The 25,268-nt window shown below is 46.0% G+C and overlaps 1 long non-coding RNA gene across 1 annotated transcript in view; it reads right to left on the bottom strand.

Moving 5' to 3' along the window:
* LOC144890944 (uncharacterized) overlaps positions 1–25,268 on the bottom strand; it is a 99,571-nt gene that overhangs the window by 73,490 nt on the left and 813 nt on the right. The window lies entirely within an intron of this gene.

Raw genomic sequence — 25,268 nt, 5'->3', positions numbered from 1 at the left:
AGATGGCGGCCGGACCACGTGACATATGACGTCATAATTAACATATTTTATTCCCCATGGAGTTCTTTACAATGAGCCATGTCTCAATTTTTTCTGTTCAGCACTTTTGGAGATATAGTGGTGCAAAGTTTTGCCGTTTTTCCAAGATGGCGGCCGACCACGTGACATATGACATCATTAACATATTTTATTCCCCATGGAGAGTTCTTTACAATGAGCCATGTCTCAATGTTTTCTGTTCAGCACTTTTGGAGATATCGTGGTGCAAAGTTTTGCCGTTTTTCCAAGATGGCGGCCGACCACGTGACTGATGATGTCATCATTAACACATTTTATTCCCCATGGAGAGTTCTTTACAATGAGCCATGTCTCAATTTTTTCTGTTCAGCACTTTCGGAGATATTGAGGTGCAAAGTTTTTCGGTTTTTCCAAGATGGCGGCCAAACCACGTGACCGATGACGTCATCATTGGGGCACAGTATATTAGAGGGCAAGACCATTATGTGTGCAAAGTTTGGCGATTCTACGTGCAACGGTGTAGACGTAGTGCTGCAAACAGACAAACAGACAAACAGACAGACAGACAGACAGATGAAAAATCGGTCAGAGACCGAGGACTTGCCGGAATGTACTTTTTTATCGGCCATTTAGGACAAATATGGCGGCCGAACCACGTGACCGATGACGTCATCATTATTTGTTTTCTCAACTAATTTATTCCGAGATCATGCTCAAGAAATTTCATCTTGATCGGATGAAGTTTTGTACTTGTCGAATTATGACGTCATAATGGCGGCACATATGACATCATCATTAACATATTTTATTCCCCATGGAGAGTTCTTTACAATGAGAAATGTCTCAATTTTTTCTAGTCAGCACTTTCGGAGATATAGAGGTGCAAAGTTTTTCGGTTTTTCCAAGATGGCGGCCGAACCACGTGACCGATGACATCATCATTAACATATTTTATTCCCCATGGAGAGTTCTTTACAATGAGCCATGTCTCAATTTTTTCTATTCAGCACTTTCGGAGATATAGAGGTGCAAAGTTTTTCGGTTTTTCCAAGATGGCGGCCAAACCACGTGACCGATGACGTCATCAATTGGGCACAGTCTATTCCAGGGCAAGACAAATACGTGTGCAAAGTTTGGCCATTCTACGTGCAACGGTGTAGACGTAGTGCTGCAAACAGACAAACAGACAGTCAGGCAGACAAACCAAGCAACCAACATACTTGCCGGAATTTTTTCCGGCAAGTAACAAACGAACAGATCAACATACTTGCCGGAAATTTTTTTCCGGCAAGTAATGAAAAATCGGTCAGAGACCGAGGACTTGCCGGAATTTACTTTTTCATTGGGGATTTAGGACAAATATGGCGGCCGAACCACGTGACCGATGACGTCATCATTAACATATTTTATTCCCCATGGACATTTCTTTCCAATGAGCCATGTCTCAATTTTTTCTATTCAGCACTTTTGGAGATATAGTGGTGCAAATTTTTGCCGTTTTTCCAAGATGGCGGCCGACCACGTGACATATGACGTCATCATTAACATATTTTATTCCCCATGGAGAGTTCTTTACAATGAGCCATGTCTCAATTTTTTCTGTTCAGCACTTTTGGAGATATAGTGGTGCAAATCTTTGCCGTTTTTCCAAGATGGCGGCCGACCACGTGACTGATGACGTCATCATTAACACATTTTATTCCCCATGGAGAGTTCTTTACAATGAGCCATGTCTCAATTTTTTCTGTACAGTACTTTCGGAGATATAGAGGTGCAAAGTTTTGCCGTTTTTCCAAGATGGCGGCCGAACCACGTCACCGATGACGTCATCAATTGTGCACAGTCTATTCCAGGGCAAGACCAATATGTGTGCAAAGTTTGGCGATTCTATGTGCAACGGTGTAGACGTAGTGCTGCAAACAGACAAACAGACAGTCAGGCAGACAAACCAAGCAACCAACATACTTGCCGGAATTTTTTCCGGCAAGTAACAAACGAACAGATCAACATACTTGCCGGAAATTTTTTTCCGGCAAGTAATGAAAAATCGGTCAGAGACCGAGGACTTGCCGGACTTTACTTTTTCATTGGGGATTTAGGACAAATATGGCGGCCGAACCACGTGACCGATGACGTCATCATTAACATATTTTATTCCCCATGGACATTTCTTTCCAATGAGCCATGTCTCAATTTTTTCTATTCAGCACTTTTGGAGATGCGAATTTTTTCGGTTTTTCCAAGATGGCGGCCGAACCACGTGACCGATGACGTCAGCATTAACATTTTTTATTCCACATGGAGAGTTCTTTACAATGAGCCATGTCTCAATTTTTTCTATTCAGTACTTTCAGAGATATGGAGGTGCAAAGTTTTGCCGTTTTTCCAAGATGGCGGCCAAACCACGTGACCGATGACGTCATCATTAACATATTTTATTCCCCATGGAGAGTTCTTTACAATGAGCCATGTCTCAATTTTTTCTGTTCAGCACTTTTGGAGATTTCGTGGTGCAAAGTTTTGCCGTTTTTCCAAGATGGCGGCCGACCACGTGACTGATGATGTCATCATTAACATATTTTATTCCCCATGGAGAGTTCTTTACAATGAGCCATGTCTCAATTTTTTCTGTTCAGTACTTTCGGAGATATAGAAGTGCAAAGTTTTTCGGTTTTTCCAAGATGGCGGCCGAACCACGTCACCGATGACGTCATCAATTGGGCACAGTCTATTCCAGGGCAAGACCAATATGTGTGCAAAGTTTGGCGATTCTATGTGCAACGGTGTAGACGCAGTGCTGCAAACAGACAGACAGACAAACAGACAGACAGACAGACAGACAGATGAAAAATCGGTCAGAGACCGAGGACTTGCCGGAATGTACTTTTTTATTGGCCATTTAGGACAAATATGGCGGCCGAACCACGTAACCGATGACGTCATCATTAACATATTTTATTCCCCATGGAGAGTTCTTTACAATGAGCCACGTCTCAATTTTTTCTGTTCAGCACTTTTGGAGATATAGTGGTGCAAATTTTTGCCGTTTTTCCAAGATGGCGGCCGACCACGTGACATATGACGTCATCATTAACATATTTTATTCCCCATGGAGAGTTCTTTACAATGAGCCATGTCTCAATTTTTTCTGTTCAGCACTTTTGGAGATATAGCGGTGAACAGTTTTGCCGTTTTTCCAAGATGGCGGCCGACCATGTGACTGATGACGTCATCATTAACATGTTTTATTCCCCATGGAGAGTTCTTTACAATGAGCCATGTCTCAATTTTTTCTGTTCAGCACTTTTGGAGATATAGTGGAGCAAAGTTTTTCCGTTTTTCCAAGATGGCGGCCGACCACGTGACATATGACGTCATCATTAACATATTTTATTCCCCATGGAGAGTTCTTTACAATGAGCCATGTCTCAATTTTTTCTGTTCAGCACTTTTGGAGATATAGTGGTGCAAATCTTTGCCGTTTTTCCAAGATGGCGGCCGACCACGTGACTGATGACGTCATCATTAACACATTTTATTCCCCATGGAGAGTTCTTTACAATGAGCCATGTCTCAATTTTTTCTGTACAGTACTTTCGGAGATATAGAGGTGCAAAGTTTTTCGGTTTTTCCAAGATGGCGGCCGAACCACGTCACCGATGACGTCATCAATTGGGCACAGTCTATTCCAGGGCAAGACCCATATGTGTGCAAAGTTTGGCGATTCTACGTGCAACGGTGTAGACGCAGTGCTGCAAACAGACAAACAGACAAACAGACAGACAGACAGACAGACAGACAAACGAACAGATCAACATACTTGCCGGAAAAATTTTTCCGGCAAGTAACAAACAAACGAACAGATCAACATACTTGCCGGAATCTTTTCCGGCAAGTAATGAAAAATCGGTCAGAGACCGAGGACTTGCCGGAATGTACTTTTTTATTGGCCATTTAGGACAAATATGGCGGCCGAACCACGTGACCGATGATGTCATCATTAACATATTTTATTACCCGTGGAGAGTTGTTTACAATGAGCCATGTCTCAATTTTTTCTATTCAGGACTTTTGGAGATGTGGAATTGCAAAGTTTTTCGGTTTTTCCAAGATGGCGGGCGAACCACGTGACAGATGACGTCATCATTAACATATTTTATTCCACATGGAGAGCTCTTTACAATGAGCTATTTCTCAATTTTTTCTATTCAGCACTTTCGGAGATATGGAGGTGCGAGGTTTTTCGGTTTTTCCAAGATGGCGGCCGAACTACGTGACTGATGACATCATCATTAACATATTTTATTCCCCATGGAGAGTTCTTTACAATGAGCCATGTCTCAATTTTTTCTGTTCAGCACTTTTGGAGCTTTCGTGGTACAAAGTTTTGCCGTTTTTCCAAGATGGCGGCCGACCACGTGACTGATGACGTCATCATTAACATATTTTATTCCCCATGGAGAGTTCTTTACAATGAGCCATGTCTCAATTTTTTCTGTTCAGCACTTTTGGAGATATAGTGGTGCAAAGTTTTGCCGTTTTTCCAAGATGTCGGCCGACGACGTGACATATGACGTCATCATTAACATATTTTATTCCCCATGGAGAGTTCTTTACAATGAGCCATGTCTCAATTTTTTCTGTTCAGTACTTTCGGAGATATAGAGGTGCAAAGTTTTTCGGTTTTTCCAAGATGGCGGCCGAACCACGTCACCGATGACGTCATCAATTGGGCACAGTCTATTCCAGGGCAAGACCAATATGTGTGCAAAGTTTGGCGATTCTACGTGTAACGGTGTAGACGCAGTGCTGCAAACAGACAGACAGACAAACAGACAGACAGACAGACAGATGAAAAATCGGTCAGAGACCGAGGACTTGCCGGAATGTACTTTTTTATTGGCCATTTAGGACAAATATGGCGGCCGAACCACGTGACCGATGACGTCATCATTAACATATTTTATTCCCCATGGAGAGTTCTTTTCAATGAGCCATGTCTCAATTTTTTCTATTCAGCACTTTCGGAGATGTGGAGGTTTCGGTTTTTCCAAGATGGCGGCCGAACCACGTGACATATGATGTCATCATTAACAAATTTTATTCCCCATGGAGAGGTCTTTACAATGAGCCATGTCTCAATTTTTTCCATTCTGCACTTTTGGAGATATAGTGGTGCAAAGTTTTTGCCGTTTTTCCAAGATGGCGGCCGAACCACGTGACCGATGGCATCATCATTAACATATTTTATTCCCCATGGAGAGGTCTTTACAATGAGCCATGTCTCAATTTTTTCTGTTCAGCACTTTTGGAGATATAGTGGTGCAAAGTTTTGCCGTTTTTCCAAGATGGCGGCCGACCACGTGACATATGACATCATTAACATATTTTATTCCCCATGGAGAGTTTTTTACAATGAGCCATGTCTCAATTTTTTCTGTTCAGCACTTTTGGAGATTTCGTAGTGCAAAGTTTTGCCGTTTTTCCAAGATGGCGGCCGACCACGTGACTGATGACGTCATCATTAACATATTTTATTCCCCATGTGGAGTTCTTTACAATGAGCCATGTCTCAATTTTTTCTGTTCAGCACTTTTGGCGATATAGTGGTGCAAAATTTTGCCGTTTTTCCAAGATGGCGGCCGACCACGTGACATATGACGTCATCATTAACATATTTTATTCCCCATGGAGAGTTCTTTACAATGAGCCATGTCTCAATTTTTTCTGTTCAGTACTTTCGGAGATATAGAGGTGCAACGTTTTTCGGTTTTTCCAAGATGGCGGCCGAACCACGTCACCGATGACGTCATCAATTGGGCACAGTCTATTCCAGGGCAAGACCAATATGTGTGCAAAGTTTGGCGATTCTACGTGCAACGGTGTAGACGCAGTGCTGCAGACAGACAAACAGACAGACAGACAGACATGAAAAATCGGTCAGAGACCGAGGACTTGCCGGAATGTACTTTTTTATTGGCCATTGAGGACAAATATGGCGGCCGAACCACGTGACCGATGACGTCATCATTAACATATTTTATTCCCCATGGAGAGTTCTTTACAATGAGGCATGTCTCAATTTTTTCAATTCAGCACTTTTGGACACATAGAGGTGCTAAGTTTTTCGGTTTTTCCAAGATAGCGGCCGAACCACGTGACATATGACGTCATCATTAACAAATTTTATTCCCCATGCATAGTTCTTTACAATGAGCCATGTCTCAATTTTTTCTGTTCAGCACTTTTGGAGATATAGTGGTGCAAAGTTTTGCCGTTTTTCCAAGATGGCGGCCGACCACGTGACATATGACATCATCATTAACATATTTTATTCCCCATGGAGAGTTCTTTACAATGAGCCATGTCTCAATTTTTTCTGTTCAGCACTTTTGGAAATTTCGTGGTGCAAAGTTTTGCCGTTTTTCCAAGATGGCGGCCGACCACGTGACTGATGACGTCATCATTAACATATTTTATTCCCCATGGAGAGTTCTTTACAATGAGCCATGTCTCAATTTTTTCTGTTCAGCACTTTTGGAGATATAGTGGTGCAAAGTTTTGCCGTTTTTCCAAGATGGCGGCCGACCACGTGACATATGACGTCATCATTAACATATTTTATTCCCCATGGAGAGTTCTTTACAATGAGCCATGTCTCAATTTTTTCTGTTCAGCACTTTTGGAGATATAGTGGCGCAACGTTTTTCGGTTTTTCCAAGATGGCGGCCGAACCACGTGACCTATGACGTCATCATTAACATATTTTATTCCCCATGGAGAGTTCTTTACAATGAGCCATGTCTCAATTTTTTCTGTTCAGCACTTTTGGAGATATAGTGGTGCAAAGTTTTGCCGTTTTTCCAAGATGGCGGCCGACCACGTGACATATGACGTCATCATTAACATATTTTATTCCCCATGGAGAGTTCTTTACAATGAGCCATGTCTCAATTTTTTCTGTTCAGCACTTTTGGAGATATAGTGGCGCAACGTTTTGCCGTTTTTCCAAGATGGCGACCGAACCACGTGACTGATGACGTCATCATTTACATATTTTATTCCCCATGGAGAGTTCTTTACAATGAGCCATGTCTCAATTTTTTCTGTTCAGTACTTTCGGAGATATAGAGGTGCAAAATTTTTCGGTTTTTCCAAGATGGCGGCCGAACCACGTCACCGATGACGTCATCAATTGGGCACAGTCTATTCCAGGGCAAGACCAATATGTGTGCAAAGTTTGGCGATTCTACGTGCAACGATGTAGACGCAGTGCTGCAAACAGACAGACAGACAAACAGACAGACAAACAGACAAACAAACGAACAGATCAACATACTTGCCGGAAAAATTTTCCGGCAAGTAACAAACGAACAGATCAACATACTTGCCGGAAATTTTTCCGGCAAGTAACAAACGAACAGATCAACATACTTGCCGGAATCTTTTCCGGCAAGTAACAAACAAACGTACTCAAATGCAATACCCTCTCCTCTGGCGAGTGTAACAAGAACAGTGTGTACTGTAAAATACGTATTCGGTAAAAAATGTCGAACCCCATTAAACACGAGGTGAAGTCTGAATTCGGTAAAGAGCTCCTATTGGTGTGTGCACATATAGATTGTTGCAGCCACCACATTGTTCCGGTTTCCAAAGAACTCAAATCTGACGAGATGTTTAAAAAGATCTCAACCGTCACTCGTTTCAAGGACTTCCTCCTGGATCCTCACGTCTAAAGCCATATTATTGTGCACTGTGCAGGTTGATGTCCATAAATCGGGCGAGTGTCATTTATGGCACGATGGCACGAGGATCTCCAGAGCTGTCTCTGCTAACTGTGGGAACGTTTTGAGTTGTGCACACCAGAAGATGTCTAGCTGCATTGATTCAAACTCCATTCGGATTTTTCATTGGCCTTCAGCTCAACAAGATCATTTTAACATTGAATTCTTTTTGATTTTTTTTGAATATACCCTTATTAATTTTTTTAATTGAAATTTATTTTGGGGCGGCGTCTCGTACCCCCAGCTTGGAGCTTTCGTACCCACAGGGGGTACATGTACACCTGGTTAAGAACCTATGCTCTAGAATCTAGATCATGGGTTCCCAATCAGTGGGCCACAGCACGTTTTCCAGGTGGGCCACAGAGACTGCCCAATATTTGCCCAAATAATATAATCTTTTCATGCACAAGGCCTAAAACAAGAGTTCAATTCTCTGTGTGTTGGTGGTGGCCAGTGGTAGCCACCCACTATTCCCTGCATATTTTTTTAGTCTTGTTTTTTTATATTTTTCCTTTTTTTTTTTTTCCAGAAACCCTTCTGAAATGACAAAATGAGGATATGATGAGCAATACATAAAGCTTGGATTCACATCCTTACATGATCGTAGAGAATTAAAAGGACAATGCGTCCTGTGCCAGAAAGTTCTCGGAAATCAATCTTTGCGGCCATCAAAATTGAAGCTCCATTTAGAGAAGATTCATCCACATCATCAACATAAGGATGTGGACTTCTTCAAGCGAATGGAAGAGAACGTTAAGCGCCAGCGCTTGGATCAAAGTGGAACATTTTTTCAGCAAAACAAGCGTCTTACGGAGGCTTCTTATGCCGTCAGCCTCCTCATTGTGCAACAGAAGAAGCCTCACACAGTCGAAGAGACTCTGATCAAGCCATGTGCTCTGAAGATGGCTTGGATTCTGCTTGGAGAAGAAGCTGAAAAACAGTTCAACAAAACCTCTCTGTCAAATAATACGGTTCAAAGGAGGATTGCTGACTTGTCTAGCAACATAAAAGAACAGGTGATTGCTGAAATCAAAGACGCTGCATTTGGATTGTTCTCAATTCAGTTGGATGAATCCACAGATGTTTTATCCTGTTCCCAGCTTCTTACCTTCGTTCGGTATGTGAAGGGTGATTCCATCAAGGAAGAATTCTTATTCTGCCGTTCTCTCGAAAGAAATACCAGAGCTGTGGATGTGATGGAAAAAGTAACAGAGTTCTTTGACCATGAAGAACTGAACTGGCACAATCTCTGTGGAGTGTGCACCGATGGTGCCCCAGCTATGCTCGGAGCAAAAAGTGGCTTCCAAGCGCTTGTTCGAAATCTATCTTCAGGCATCATTTCTGTTCATTGTGTGATTCATCGGCAAACTCTTGCTTCAAAAACCCTTCCATCTCATCTTTAGGATGTTCTTGAACAAGTCATCAAAATTGCGAACTACGTGAAAAAGCGTCAGTGTTTTGTGAATATGGGTTCTTTCCTTCATAGTATTTGCTTGTTTCTTTGATTTTCTTTTCTCCCCCCGACCTCTCACGAACATCTTACCCTTTGTCCAGCGTTTTGAAAACAGAACAAAGAAATAAACAAGAAAAAAAATTCTATATTAATTCTTTCTCTCCCCCGGGGGGACACGTGCTTGTTCGCTCTCCTCCTCGTCTCGACTTGTGCCCCGCCCCCTCTATCTCGTTTTTCTTCCACCTCTGCTCCTGCTTTCTCAAATCCACGTTCTCACTTAGAGACTTTTCCCAGATTGTTTTTCATGGTTTTGTTTAAATATTATTTAAATATATTTAAACCGCAGCCGTGATGCTGACGCCACCCTCCCCCCCCCCACACCCCCCCTTCACCCCCCAGAATTTCCATGTTTTAAACGTTTCCCAGTGTTTACCCTGGATTAGAATAGGTACACCGCATCCCTGCTTGTCGTAAGAGACGACTAAGAGGGTTGGCGTCAGGAAGGGCATCCGGCTATAAAAACATTGCCTCAAAAAGAGAACCATGACAATTACAACTACATATGGGCAGGGTACAGCCTGAAGTGGAGATCGGTTTCTGAGGTTTGGGACATGGAATGTAGGGACAATGACAGGGAGATCAGGAGAAGTGGTGGAAGTATTGGTCAGAAGAAGAGTGATCATATGTTGTGTGCAAGAGACGAGATGGAAGGGAAGTGGTGTGAGAATGGTGAAGGGTAGGCAGGGACAGAAATACAAGTTTATGTGGCAAGGGTGCCTGGAGGGTGTGGAAGTGTAAATTTATGAAGCAAGCAACTTCTATGAGCTACAACCTGCTTTCCGAGTCTGCAAGTTTTTTTCGTGGTTTCCATGCAGAATCTGGGATTTCCTGCAGTTGGCAAGTTATCTCCGACACTCTGACCAAATTCGTTGCTCGAGAAAAGTAAAATTCTTAGTGGAGGCAATGGTGGACCACATATTGTCATGACAAAATCATTTATGACTGAGGGTAATATGATTACATATGGGATGTTCCTTTGAAATAATGTAATGTTGGATTTAGTATGTCTCATTGAAGTTTCATAAGTAAGATATTGTTTTTTTTCTTGGTATGGCTGACAGCTGACATCGCAATGTCTGAGTAAATTAGTATTCAGAACTGTCCATTGTTTGGTGAAAGCTAATTACTATTGGTGCTTGCTTGCCAAGGGGCTTGGTAAACAAATGTTCGTTGTGACAAAATCATCTCAGTACGAGGTCTGGAAAACTACCATTGTTTTAATAAATTAGATGTAAATATTTGTAAGGTGTGTCCCCTCCCACTTTCGCCTACGTGACTTCTGGGGGATGGTAGTTCCGAAGTCCATTCTCAACTTAATGTTACAACTGGGTTTTGAGAAAAATTGTGTATATAACTAAAAAATTGCGTGCAGTATTGAGTTTTAAAACAAAAATAAACTGAACAACGGTTCGGAAATAATAAAGTATAAAATCCATGTAGGCTAGCTCTCTCGGGCTCTCTGCTTCTCAGTAAAAAATATTTTGTGAGATTGCAGTAGGATTTGACTTGTGAGGGAAAAGATGAGTTTGCAGATTGAAAAAGGAGGGGGATTGCCATAGCTATTGAAGTGACTGTTTTATTTTAAGTTTTAACATGACATCAAAAAACCCATGTTGCTAGTGTGTTAATTCGTAATATGGTATAATAATGGAGGCGCTGTAATTATTTGGTTGTGGCTAAGGTTAATATCGTTTTAAAAAATGTGCTTTGAAATAGAGTAAGTGGTCTTTGTTCTTGTCGTGTCAAAAATGAGTAAAAAGATATATCCTCTTCACTGAGAATGACCTCCAGATGTTCATGAAGGGATTGGAGAGATGGGGCTCCAAGGTGTTCTGCAGGAGACAATGGAAAGCAGAAAACCGCATTAAAGGATTTGGGATGCAAACCTGCTCTCAGCGGGAAGCACCCTCATCTCAAGATTCCTCCGATCCTCACGCCCACCCACCCAAACTTTGCCCAACCAATCCTATTGCTCTCCTCCCCTCTCTTCGCTTCTCCCCCCTCCACTTGTCCCCTCCCATCCAAAACTTTGCCCAACCAATCCTACTGCTCTCCTCCCCTCTCTTCGCTCCTCCCCCCTCCATTTGCTCCTCCCACTTGAAACTGTATTTAAAAAATCAGAACGAATGACTAAATAGCCAGGATACTTCACTTGGCTGGTCGATTTTGTATGTTAACTGTATACTGTGCATGCTGGTGTTTAGTATGATATTTCTTTGTGCATCCCCACTGTACCAGGATTTTCACTCTGGACTTTGATCTAAGATTTGTTGTAAATCTTCCTAATGTGTTTTTGTGAATTGTACCATGCTCTCCTTGGTTTGATAAGGGTCATTGTTTTCTTGCTGTGTATTTCTTTGTAGACAGAAAGTGTTATCCTCCTCGGGAATTAAAATTTGTGACTCTCTTCTGACAAGTTCATGGACATTGAATTTTTGGTTCATCCATTACATACTACTGTAGGAAAATATCCCTAACAAAATGACGACCGTGACTTCTTGCTAACTCTAGGACGACCTGGGAAAACAAAGACTTGAGCACAAAGCTGTACTCTCCTCTTCCCCTTGTCGCTTGGTAACGCATCTAACGAACTGATTACAGATTTTGATTCCCAAGTATTATGGTCACAGGGTGGTGTATTGTGTTAACTATTTTGTATCATCTGTCTGTCTGTTCTTGCATAAATTTGCAGTGAGAAGTGTTTTGTCAATGTGGTTTTGCCACTAGATTTGACTAGATAAACACGGATGTCCGCATTTTGTAGCGGTGGTTATTTGGCCAGGTTATATGGTCCAGACGGTATACCAGACGGTTGATCGCGTGAAATACCCCAGGAGTGTTTTTGTCAATGTGGTTTTGGCTACTAGATTTGACTAGATAAAACACGGATGTCCGCATGTTGTAGCGGTGGTTCCAACTGTCTTCACTCACTTAAGCAGTGGTGAACAGTTGTTCGTTGTTGTGTGCATGTCTTCAAGTATCAAGAGTGCCCTGTATTTTGTCATGAGCTCAAACGATTGTGTGCATGTCTTGAAGTATCAAGAGTGAGTTTTGGTGTGTGGTGAAATGGTGTGTCAGAGATATGGGTGAAAATATTGTGTTTGCAGGTGTGCGTGACATTTGGTCAAGTAGACAGGTGCACCTGCTAAATTGGGCTGCGTGTACCTTGGGTGTGAATGTAAAATGCTTTTGTTGTTTTACAGACAGGCTGACAACTAACATTCACTCGGATGGTGGTTGAAGCTGACCTTCATATGAATGAATTTATTTATGACAAAAGGATGCAAATAGGTGACATCACTCACAGAAATGGGCAAGTATTTTTGATCTGGCAGACATTCTGAGTGACGATTCAGAATGTCCCAATTCATGATCAATGTTAAAGATGAAAGCTTTTCTGTGTGATTTGCATGAGGACCTTTTGTTCAAAATCAAATATCTAGGATTATTGCATGACAAACTAGAACGGGCACTCGGTAGAGCACATACCTTCGCCGCAGCTACTGTTCTGTACTTGGCATGGGAGTGTAGGGAACAGAACAGTGAACAGTTTGGTGCTGATTTCATGCAAATCGGATAAGAATTGACCGAGTTATGACAAATAAAAATACGATTTTGACCTTTTCGTGACCTTGACCTTTGACCCGATTGCTCCCAAAATCTAATCAAATGTGTCCCGTATAATAACCAATCATCCCACCAAATTTCATGCAATTCGGTTGAATACTTTTTGAGTTATGCGAATAACATACACACACACACACAGACATACAAATAAATACACAGCGATCAAAACATAACCTTCCGCTTTTGCGAAGGTAATGATGAGAATTTAATGAACAGGCTAAAAAATTGCGTACATAATTTGTGAAATGGGAGAGATACGATGTTGTTCGTGTAAATTCCTGCATGTTTTATGTGCCTTGAAGGAACAGGTGGACTGAACAATGCAGGTCCAGGCCCAGAAAAAAACAGATTTGGTTGGTATATATATATTTTTGGTACATATGCAGGTCCAGGCACAGGAAAACAGATTTGGTTGGTACATATATTTTTATTGAAAGGTGAAAGTATCTATATAATAATACCGTAAGGACTCGACTTTGTTATCCCTTTTACGCCGCACCCAGTGACCCGATGCCCACGGCACTAATGCATTTTCCATCTACGAACCGCGCTCTTTGTTTATCACGTACAGCCAAACTCGAAAAATCTGAATTCGCCGACTTTGGGACCCAAAAGTATCCGATTAACGGCCGATACGACGCCATCTAACGACACCATTGTATTGGCGTCTGCTGGGCGAAGGCGATGCGAGCCGTCCGCTGATTGGACAGTCGAGTGGTGTGATGGGTGGTGTGAACCAAATGGTCTTTATCATCATTTTAATAAAGTTAAATGGAGTGACGTTTTGGAAACGTTTTTTGAAGTTTGAAGTTTTTTCGAATCGAAGTGAAGAAGTTTTTGAAGTTTTGATTTTGGAAACGTAAAATGGAGAAACAGTTTCACAGGAAGAGAATGCGATGCGATGAAGAAGAATCCATCTTTATTTTATTTTTTTGAACCACATTGAAGCTCCACGAAGTCAAGAATGTGAAACTACGTGAATGTAATAAAATAAAAATGTACATAAACGACACAGTTCTATGAAACAGTTTCACAGGAAGAGAATGCGATGTGATGCGATGAAGAAGAATCCATCTATTCCGCCATTTGTGCTGGTGTCATCGATCGCGGTGTACGCTAACCTCATCAGGTGGGTTTACCATAATTTCTTCCATATACTGTGATAACAACGAAGTGAAACCAATCAGCAGCCCATCAGTATCTGCTCTATTCACGGTGCTTAAGTTAATCCTTCAAATCATTTAAAAACAACCCAACGTTGACGAAGCATGGCATACGAGGCCCGTTCAAAAAGTTCACGGAACGACGTACTCTCAAAGGTCTGAGGCCAAAATGTTTGTTTTTTTCCCCCCTTACACAACGGAAACAACAACTGGATAGGTAGGGCCGAGGCCTACGCCTACGTTTCGCTCCTGCATCTGCCACCGTTCATGATTATCAAAGTAGGCTTTACCCTGTTCATGATAAGGTAGAAATCAGTGAGGTGTATACGAAGAGATAAAAGGATGGCATTGACTTCGAGACGGTACGTGATAGTTGGCTGCGGCTGGCTGATGCCACGTTTTTTTTTTCTAAGTGCCATGGATGCTGATGGACATAATAAAGGTATCGGCTGATCTCTCATCGTAATATTACCCGATGGAAATGAACTGTTTCTTTGTTTGTCATTTCCTGTGCAATAATGTCAAATTGATAAGTCAGACATCCTTTTCTATTGTATTGACAGCTGCGCTCCTTTTCATTGGCATCGTCTATTGATATACATGTTCTTCTTTCATATAATTTTACACATTCACAATCAGTATTTCAACTCTTGCAGACATTGGAAAGGAAGTTGACTCACAGGCCAACTCTCTGGCTCAATCACAGGCCGACGCACAGGCGATGTAATTGTGAGTAGCATTTTTGCACAAGTGAAAATTGAAAATACACGTTTTTGGTATGTGGCTATGTTATTTAGTGTTTGTTTTGTCTCTAACAATATAAAATACAAAGTCAGGAGGTGACACTTTATACACAGTGTACGTTGGATTCTACAAAGTGTCGCCTTTTTCTTGATTTTGTTCACACAAATCCAACCCACACCATATAGTCTCATAAAAAATGGCCAGAGTGGTGCTATGCCGATTCCTATTACGAATCGCCCGAGGCGTTATAAAAGCGCACGCGGAAGCCTTTGCGAGAGAAGTCAAGAAAGAGAGAGGTTCAGAAAAGGCGCGTCAGAACGTTGGTTGGTGGTTGGTGGCGGAAAGAGTTGTTTACAAAAGAGAGTGGGAGAAGTAAAGAGGAGTGAGGCGGAGTGAAGCCAAGAAAGACAGCAAGCCTTGTGAGGGTTGAGTTGAGGAGCACAAAAAGGGACACCAAGAGTTTGCGTCGACGCCACCGAGGTTTTCCCGCCAAGAACGCGAGGAGTCGGAGCTGTGACCTCCAGCCCTGCCGTTGCACGGACCTGACCCTTCCTCCCCCTCCAGCCATCCACCTCCTGCCATTCCTATCATCATCCCCCGTGTAAGTGTGTTCGTAGTCTGTCTTTTGTCTTGTCCCTGGGTATAAGTAAGCTTGTATAAGTTAATAATTGCACTGTGTCTCTGATTCTTCTGTATATTATTTTATTATCTTTCCTTCTCCTTGGTTACTTTTGGTTGTATATAGTAAATAAATTATATTTGTATTCCTTACCCTTTGTCTTTCTTCTTCTTCACATCCTTCGCTTTAGTCTTTTCCCCATTGAATACCTGTGGCGCGATTTCGGCCAACGTCCAGGAATCGGGTTAGTCGGGGTAACTGTTCGGCCGCGGTGCCATCCGCTCGGCAAAACAACATCTTATCCGCGGTCCGTAACATTATTATTCTCAGGAAACATTTGTCTCTCCAAATATGCACATGGACACCCACCCACTTTATTATTTAATGGCAGAAGATGCTTCAAATGCACACCAGAGGTCTATAGGTCATCAGAGCCATGCCAAATCGACCAGAATGGTGGTGCATGTCTAATGGGCGGAGCTGCTTCTGACGCTGTGGGAGAGGCATGGCCTGTAGAATGGGTGGCACTTATGACCCACAGACACAAACTCGGCTTTATATTGTTGTGGATATGAGGATCGTTTTTTTATTGTTTTATTGTGGACCCTCCTTCCTCCAGTTGTTGTGTATAAAGGTCAAAGGGCGTCCCGTAGTTAGGTCATATACAATCACGTTTAGCCAATCATAGATTCCCTGCTTGTTGGTAGTTATTTCCTTATTCTGTGTATTAGGCTAAGGCTTTGTCTTCCATTAATTGACACTCCATTGCACCGAATTCAAATAGATAGATCCCCTTTTATTCCCAAAGCCCTATTCCCAAAGCCTCGATTGCCAACTGCATTCGCCGCAGCTGCTGGGCGGTTTTCACCGTGACTCAATTAGCCACGAGGTAGGCTCGGAGAAGAAGGGGGAGGAGCCGCCGAATCCAGGGCGTGGGCCACCCATCGTCATCAAAAGGGTGGAGCCAGCGAGCCCTGACCAGCCAACCAGGGCTGGGGAAACACCATCACGGGCGTGGCGCGGGTTGATCTAAAAGCGCGTTATATAAGCGTGCGCGGAAGCCTTTGAAAAAGCAGTCCTGGGAAAGCACACGACGTCCCCACGGCAGCACGAAGAAGAGTCCAGACGAGCTTGGTAAAGGAAGAGGAAGGGATCCCCATGGAGAGTTGCGCCCATTAAGAAGTTGGCTCCACCATCAGTTTTGGCTCCACCATCAGTTTTGGCTCCACCATCAGTTTTGGCTCCACCATCAGTTTTGGCTCCACCATCAGTTTTGGCTCCACCATCAGTTTTGGCTCCACCATCAGTTTTGGCTCCACCATCAGTTTTGGCTCCACCATCAGTTTTGGCTCCACCATCAGTTTTGGCTCCACCATCAGTTTTGGCTCCACCGGCAGTTCGGCTCCACCGGCAGTTCGGCTCCACCGGCAGTTCGGCTCCACCGGCAGTTTTGGCTCCACCAGCCAGCTTCAACCCGTTACCCCGCGGGAACCAGATTGCGGTGGCATCAGTGGCCATCGAGGTCCAGCCCGACGTCCCGTGCGGGATCAAGCCCGAACCATCTGCCCCAGCTGAACCTTCCCATTCCTCCTTCCAATCATTCCTGCCTGCAAATTCCCCATTCGTGTGAGTCCGTCTTTGTTTGTTCTGTCTTGGGGTATAAGTTAAGCCTGTGTAGATAAGCTAGCATTTTCACTGTGTCTCCTTGATTCCTTCTGTCTTTATTTTATTATCTTTCCTCCTCCTTGGTTATTTTGGTCCTGCAAATAGTAATAAATAATAGTCGTATATCAAACCTTTTTGCCTTCGTCTTCCTCTTCTTCACCTCTTCTTCTTCTGTCGTCTTTGTCTTTTCCCTCATTGAAGATCTGTGGCACGATTTGGCCAACGTTTCAGAATCGGGTCTAGTCTTGGTAAACGGCTCACGCCACGGTTCGCTTCGCTCGGCGCAACATCCATTACGCTGCGGCCGTGAGCGGGGGGTGTTCCTTCGCGTACCGGGAAGCGCTGGTATTTAGGTCAGAGGACTTGTGGGCCTAAAACCCTATCCAGCGCCGACCGGGCGTGGCGTCATACCCCCGGGACCACGTCGGTCAGTAACAGACGAGGGGCTTAATCCCCCCTCGAATGGGAACCATAGGCCGATGTCGGGTCCCGTAACAATTGGTGCCAGGAGTGGGATACGGACCTGAAGCGCTTAGTGCGCTCAAATTACGAGTGGGCCGAAATTGTGTTTTATAAGATCCGAAATTTGAAAAGCGTGCCATGGATGGTCAAGATGATCGGATGCCGGTGGGGGAAATAGAAGAGGGGTTAGGTGTAACCCAGGACCAGGGGGAAGAAATGGCGGAGAGAAATTATGATGTGGTTGAGGAGGTTTCAGGCGCGCAAGATGGCGCCCTCGCGCACGAGGTTGCGGGTGCACAAAATGGCGCCTCGCACATGGCTACGGCGGCGGCGCCCGCTGCACAAGTGGGAGGGATTGACATGCACGTCCTCATTGCGCAGCTGCAGGCAGCTGTACAGATGAGTATGGGGAGCCAAATTGAGGGATTGGGAGGCCAAATTGGAGGTTTGGAAAACAGTATGGGGGCAATGAGGGACGAAGCAAGGGGTACTAGTGAGCAATTAAAAGAAGGGTTAAACAATATGGGAAACAAATTTGAGGGGTTGGACAATAAATTTGAGGGGTTAAACAACGGGATAAAGGAGGTAAAGAATGGGTTAACGGGGGTGGAAAATAGAATGGCTGCCCAGGAGAATCAGATAGAGAAGGTGAAAAATGGGTTAGGGGGGTTGGAAAACAAGATGGAAAACAAATTGCGGGAAATAGGGGAGCAATCGGCCCGGGAAATTAAACAAATGGGAGCAGATAAAGGAGGTGAAAATCGGGGTAGAAGCCAAATTGGATGCCCAGAGGGATGAGTTGGAACAGATGAGGGTGGCATCTACGGGAGAGGCGGGAGAGGCGGGAGAGGCGGGAGAGGCGGGAGAGGCGGGAGAGGCGGGAGAGGCGGGAGAGGAAATAAGACGAGGTGTAAGCGAGGAGGTCTCAGGGGTACGCGAGGAGGTCTCAGGGGTACGCGAGGAGGTCTCAGGGGTACGCGAGGAGGTAAAGCAAGGTGAGAAGCGTATGGAGAAAGAGGTGAGGAATAATACGGCTAGGTTACAGGGGGGCATAGAGGGTCTGACGAGGGGAGTAGAAAAGCTGCCAGTGGGACAAAAGGAACTAGTGGACCAAGTGGAAAAGAACACTGCAATAATCGGGGGGTTAAAAGCGACACAAAAAGACATGAAGAACGAATTAATGGCGACAAAGAAGGAATGTCAGATGGTACATGAGGGGTTGACGAAGAGGTTGGACGAGGTGACAGAAGAAATGGAGACGAAAGACCGGGAGGTGAGGACGCACATAGAAACGGTTAAGGTGGCGTTAGAGGAAGAAATAGAGGGGGCGCACCGGGAAATGAAGGAGGTAAAGGAAAAATTAGAGGAGGTGGAAGAGGGGGTGAGTGAAATTAAGAAGAGACAGAGCGAAACGAAAAAGGAGATAAGGGAGGAAGTGATGGAGGATGTGCAAGGTCTGTGTTCAAATCATGATGGTCTGCTCACTAACCAAATAAAGAGTTTGCAGGTGGCAGAGGAGGTGCGACGACGAGGTACCGAGGTGAGTGGCGATATACGCGGAAATGTATATGGTGTGAGGGGAGATTCAGTCGGCTTGGGGGGTGGTGTAGACCCGGGTGTTCGTGAGGGACCAATGGTGAGATGTATGACTGGTCCGGAGTGTATGGAAAGAGGAGGTGTGCAAGGAGGTCTGGCTGTGGGGAGTGAGGGGGGTGCTGGTGAGCAAGGGTGTGCGGGTATGGAGTGGGTAGCGGGTTGCGGAAGGGCGACCCAGGCATCGACACCAAGAGGGGTAGTGTTTGGAGGGACGGGGGATGCGCGGGAGCCCCCCGGGAATAGCGCACTGTGGGAGGCCGAACGGTTTGGTCCCGCGTTGATCCGCAAGGAGTGAGGCGCGGGGTCCGGCCTTCGGGCACCCACAAGGCACCACTCGCGCCGTATGACGGCAAGAGTGATTTGAGGGCGTACCTGGCGCAGTTTGAGTCCGTGTGCCGAGGCAATGGTTGGAATCCGGACGAAGGTGGAGTACACCTGGTAGGGGCACTGTGCGGTGCGGCGGCGGAGGTGCTGATAGCTTTACCACCGGGTGCTCTCACCCTGCCAGCTCTCCGTGCGGCTTTAATTAATCGTTTCGGTATTGAGCAGCAAAGCGAGCTTGTTAAAGCTCAGCTTGCGCAGCGAAAACGCATGCCCCAGGAGACCATCGGGGAACTTGCTCTGACATTCGCTGCGGTGGGGATTGCACACGCAGACATGGCAGCGAGTTCCCAGGAAAGCCTGGCGCTGGATCACTTTATCCAGGCCCTTCCGGATCTGGAGCTCCGACAACAGCTCGCCATGTGTCGCCCGCAGACCATGAGTCAGGCGGCCGACGCTGCAGCCCGTTGGGAGGCAGCGAGGCCCCTGGCCCGGGGAGGCGAGCGCCACGCAGTGGCGGTGCGTCAGGTAGGGCCCCCGACGAGGGCCCTGACCTGGAGAGCATGGTTCGGAGGCTGGTGGATCGGCGCCGAGCGGGACCTGGACCATGGCAGGCGGCTCCAGCGGTGGCACCCGGCAGTCCACGACAGAGTACCCCAATTCGGACGTACAGGGGGGGAAATTTGGAATACCGGAGGCAAGCACCTTACCAGGTGAGGTGTTATAACTGTGCTCGGCTGGGTCACCGTGCGTGGGAGTGCCGAGCTCCGCGCCGGGACGGTCCCCGCCCGCCGATGCCCTCAACTCCGCCTCGTATCGATCGGCCTAGCCGACCTCAGACACCCCCCCCGCCAGGGCCCGGGAAACTAGAACGTGCCGGGCATGCAGGGCAGTGTTCGGCAGTAGGGGATGGAGAGGCGCCCTCATTGACGCGACAGGTCATTCATTGTGGCCAAATTGGTGCTGGTAGTTTAACAATTCGATGCAAAATTGCCGGCGTGGGGGTAGACGCCGTTGTGGACACGGGAGCCAGCGCCACGATCATCAGCCCCGTGATCCTTAATTCGAGTGCAGACGGCTGGGGTAAAATCGAGCGTCTGGAAAATCATAGTTTGCAGTTGGCTACCGGGGTAACGGCCCCGATCATAGGGCGTGGTTTTGTAACCCTCAAGTTGGGATCGGTAAAGAGAGAGATAGAGGTTTGGGTGGCGAAGGTGTGCGACCCATGCTTAATAGGGTTGGATTTGTTGACTGCCAGCGGTTGTAAAATCGACTTGAGCCGGGGGATCCTGCAATGGGGAGTGGAAGAGCTACCATTGGAGGGGGTGAGCATGGCCGAGAGGGTGGAGCTTGAGGCTCCTGAGGCCGTGACCATCCCTCCGGGGGCCGAGGCCATAGTGCCGGCCCGATGGTCAGCTCGCCCGACATGGCAGGAATCCTGCGGCCTGGTCGAACCGGTGGCAGCGCGATCCATACCTGGTTTAATCGTGGGCCGCACCCTCGTAAAAACGGACGGGCCGGTGGTGGCCGTCCGAGTAATTAACAATAACATTAGTACAGAACCACGCACTATAGTGAGGGGCACGAAGGTAGCTGGCTGCACCCCAGTTAGAGAAGTCACGTTAGTGAGGGGCGAGAACGTCCAGCCGAGCCGGCCCCAGGGGGAGCCTTCAATAAGTTATAGGAATTGGCCCGATCCCATTTGCGAGATGGTAAATCGTAGTAGCGTAGAGTTGGGAGGTACCCAGAGGGAGGCCTTACACAAACTGGTTGGGTCCCATTTGGACCTCTTCTTGTCCACCGAGGATATTGGACGTACGGGCCTGGTGAAACATCAGATCCACACCGGTGAGGCCCGGCCTATCCGTCAGGCCGCCCGACGGCTCCCCTGGAGCAAGAGGGCGGAAGCTGACGAGCAGGTTGAAAAAATGCTCGACGCAGGTGTGATCGAGCCCTCGGGAAGTCCTTGGATGTCACCTGTTGTGCTGGTTAAAAAGAAAGATGGGACCACGCGGTTCTGCATGGACTATCGCCAGCTAAACAACGTGACACTCAAGGACTCATATCCCCTGCCAAGAATTGATGACACCCTCGATGCCGTTGCGGGCTCAAATTGGTTTTCAACTTTAGACCTCAAGAGTGGGTATTGGCAGGTGGAGATGGATCGGGCAGGGAAGGAGAAAACGGCATTTTCCACAGGTAAGGGGCTGTATCAGTTCACTGTGATGCCGTTTGGTTTGTGTAATGCCCCCGCCACCTTTGAGCGATTGATGGAACATGTACTAGGCGGCATGCCATGGCAATCATGCCTGGTATACCTGGATGACGTCCTAGTACATGCCAAAACATTCCCCCAGGCTTTAGCTAATTTGGACCAGGTGTTCGGGTGCCTCAGACAGGCAGGGTTGAAGCTGAACCCGAGTAAGTGCACCTTGTTTGCAAGAGAGGTGGCCTATCTAGGTCACGTGATCGGCCGCGAGGGGGTAAAAAACGGACCCAGACAAAATTAAAGCGGTAGAGGTGTGGCCCGCACCACGTACCATCAAGGAGGTGCGGGGATTTTTGGGACTCTGCTCCTACTACCGGCGTTTTGTGGTGAAATTTGCGGAGTTGGCCCGTCCCCTCCACCGGCTTACGGAGAAGGGGACGCGATTTAATTGGACAAGGGAGTGCCACGAGGCCTTCCAAAAATTGAAGGGGTGTTTAAGATCCGCACCCCTTCTCGCTTACCCCACTAGCGACGGGACATTTACCCTGGACACGGATGCGAGCCAGGAAGGATTGGGCGCAGTTTTGTCTCAGACACAGGAGGGCGTGGAGAGAGTGATTGGTTATTATAGTCGGGCCTTAAGTAGGCCCGAGCGAAATTATTGTGTTACTCGCAAAGAGTTATTGGCTATGCTGGCTGCCATGAACCATTTCCACCCGTACCTGTACGGGCGGAAATTTTCGGTTCGAACTGACCATTCCTCCTTGCAATGGCTCCTTCGGTTCAAGGAACCAGAGGGCCAAATTGCAAGGTGGTTGGCAAAGTTGCAGCAGTACGATTTTGATGTGACCCATAGGGCCGGGAAGGCCCATGGTAAAGCAGACGCACTCTCTCGGCGTCCTTGTCTGGGGGAAAACTGCAAATTTTGTCAGGATGCACAGGTGTGCAACTGAACAGGTGTATGGAGCAGTGTATGAGTGAGTGATGGTGATGTGTGCTGTGTTGACCAAATGGTCCAGGGAGGAAGGAGGGTGCAGGTGGCACCAGGTGAGATTGCACAGGTGTGCAACTGCAGGTGTGTGGAATACATGGAGTGTGGAATATATGGAGTATGGAATGGATGGTCGTGGAGTGAGTATGGTGGAAACTGTGGAGTGGAGTGGATGGTGCGAAGGTGTGAATGGGGGAAGAATGGACCCCCATCACGAATACCCAGGGAGGGTAGTCTAAGAGTTAGGTGATATTGGCATCTGTGGTGTTATTTTCCTTATATTATTTTCTGAATATATCTGAACTAGTGCTGTTAGCCAGATTCAAAATCCCGTCTCGGAACCGTCTCGATAAATTTTCAATTTTCATAACGGGATCTCGGATCGGCTCGGTTCCTGACAAAGTAATACATTTATATACAAATATATATATATATATATATATATATATATATATATATATATATATATATATATATATATATATAATATATATATAAAGCTTCAAAAATAATTGAATTTCATGACAATATATAAACAACAATGAAAAAAATTCATTTCTGATGTCGAGTACTTAAATTCCGACTTAGCTTCCATTTACCGGGATGAAATAAAATACACCGCCTACATGCAGATGATCGGCCACCGCTAACGCTAAGCATTCAATATAGCGTGCTCACTGACCTGACGCACGTCCCACTACCCGTAAGTTTAGCAACCCATTCATCGTGAATCCCCGATGAAGCCTAATAACAATAACATGTATATCTTCCACGAAAGTTTTGTTGAATTATCTCACCGGGACCGACTTATCTCATTACAGTTTGTATTGTCGTGTAATTTCTTGATCGGAATGTCAGAGAGAGGGAGAAAATGTTTCTGCCCAGGCATATTCGAGTCCCGGTTGGAGTTTCATTATCATTTTGTGAGTTGTGATCGGGTGCCGCTGTAACCCGGATGTTCCTCTGTTTCGCGCACGGAATCAACGGCATCAGAGCAGGTGGGCGCTGATTCGCTCAGAGCGATCACGTGATGACGCTATGACAAAAAAAAAAATCGCTCGCTTTGCCAAGGGGCTTGCTTCCCCCCCCCCCCCCCCCCCGTTCCCTTCCCCTCCCCCACCCGGCAATGCTGGGTACTTCTGCGAGTAAATTATAAAGCAGGCGGTGTAGTGATTACCCACCCCACCCCCCCTCCCCTCCCCTCCTTATTTTGACTCTGTGACTAAAGTAAACGTAATCAACTTATCAGGCCTAAAGTGGAGATAAGATAACCAAAATACTTTCACATTCAAACCGTCAAACCCCCCCCCCAACCCCCCCCCCCTTAACTCGCCCCCAATCCACAGCCTCCTTAACTCCCCCCCCCCCCAACCAATCGACAACCTCCTTAACTCCCCCCCCCCCACCCAATCGACAGCCTCCTTAACTCCCCCCCCCCCCCACCCAATCGACAGCCTCCTTAACTCCCCCCCCCCCCCCCACCCAATCGACAGCCTCCTTAACTCCCCCCCCCACCCAATCGACAGCCTCCTTAACTCCCCCCCCCCCAACCCCCCCCCCTTAACTCGCCCCCAATCCACAGCCTCCTTAACTCCCCCCCCCCCCACCCAATCGACAGCCTCCTTAACTCCCCCCCCCCCCACCCAATCGACAGCCTCCTTAACTCCCCCCCCCCCCCCCCCCCCCCCCAGAGGCCCGAGTCCTTATCTTCACAATTGTTATCGCCATGCTGTCTTATCATATTCGTTATCTTAAACGCCAAGATAGAAACAAATTAACTAAAAAAGCCATTGAAAAGTTTGAATGTGAACTCATTCTGGAATCTTGAAGTTATTTCGTACAAAACGAACATTAAACTCATTTTTTCAGTCTAACACGATGGATAATGACAACATAAAGCAGAGCGAAAAGCAATGTCAGGAAATAGTGTACTTTATATATTACGACATTACGTGTACAATCCGAAATGCATTATAAGCTTATAAATATGACTTAAGTTATGTACAGCAATGAAAAACGACAAACTGTAAACATCAAGTCATCAACACATTATGTGTTGGGTCATTGCGATCGCGCAGCGGCATGTTTGCAGTGCATTGTTTGTTGACAAGGGGAAAATCCTGGAACAGTGAGTTTACTTTATCTATCATCGTTTGTGTCAGTTCAGCTGCACTTGCGAAAAATGATGCTTGTACAGAAGCAGAGTAATGAAAGCAAGGCTCAATAAATGCCTCTATTATGGAAAATATCTGCAAGAAGTTGGAATTTTAACCAGGATTTTTTTACCGAGAAATTGCGTCAATCAATTTATCTCGGGACCGTCCCGAGACCGTCTCGAAAGCCGAAACCGCCGGGATTTCGTCCCGGTCTCGGCTCGGTTGACAGCCCTACTTCCTGTCCCCGTACAGGAAATATATATGCAATTATCCCGGCATACGCCTACACATACTAACTTAAAGGTACATAGTGGGTTCTAGCTATCGCGACATCCCAGAGCATTTTACCTACTCAGATCTACTCTGCTCTACATATTGCTCTTCCAAATTCATAACACAG

The sequence above is a fragment of the Myxine glutinosa genome, chromosome 2, assembly GCF_964187855.1.
Source record: "Myxine glutinosa chromosome 2, kmMyxGlut1.1, whole genome shotgun sequence".
NCBI lineage: Eukaryota > Metazoa > Chordata > Myxini > Myxiniformes > Myxinidae > Myxine > Myxine glutinosa.
The sequence above is the reverse complement of the archived record's forward strand: the minus strand, read 5'-3'. Positions and strand labels throughout refer to the sequence as shown.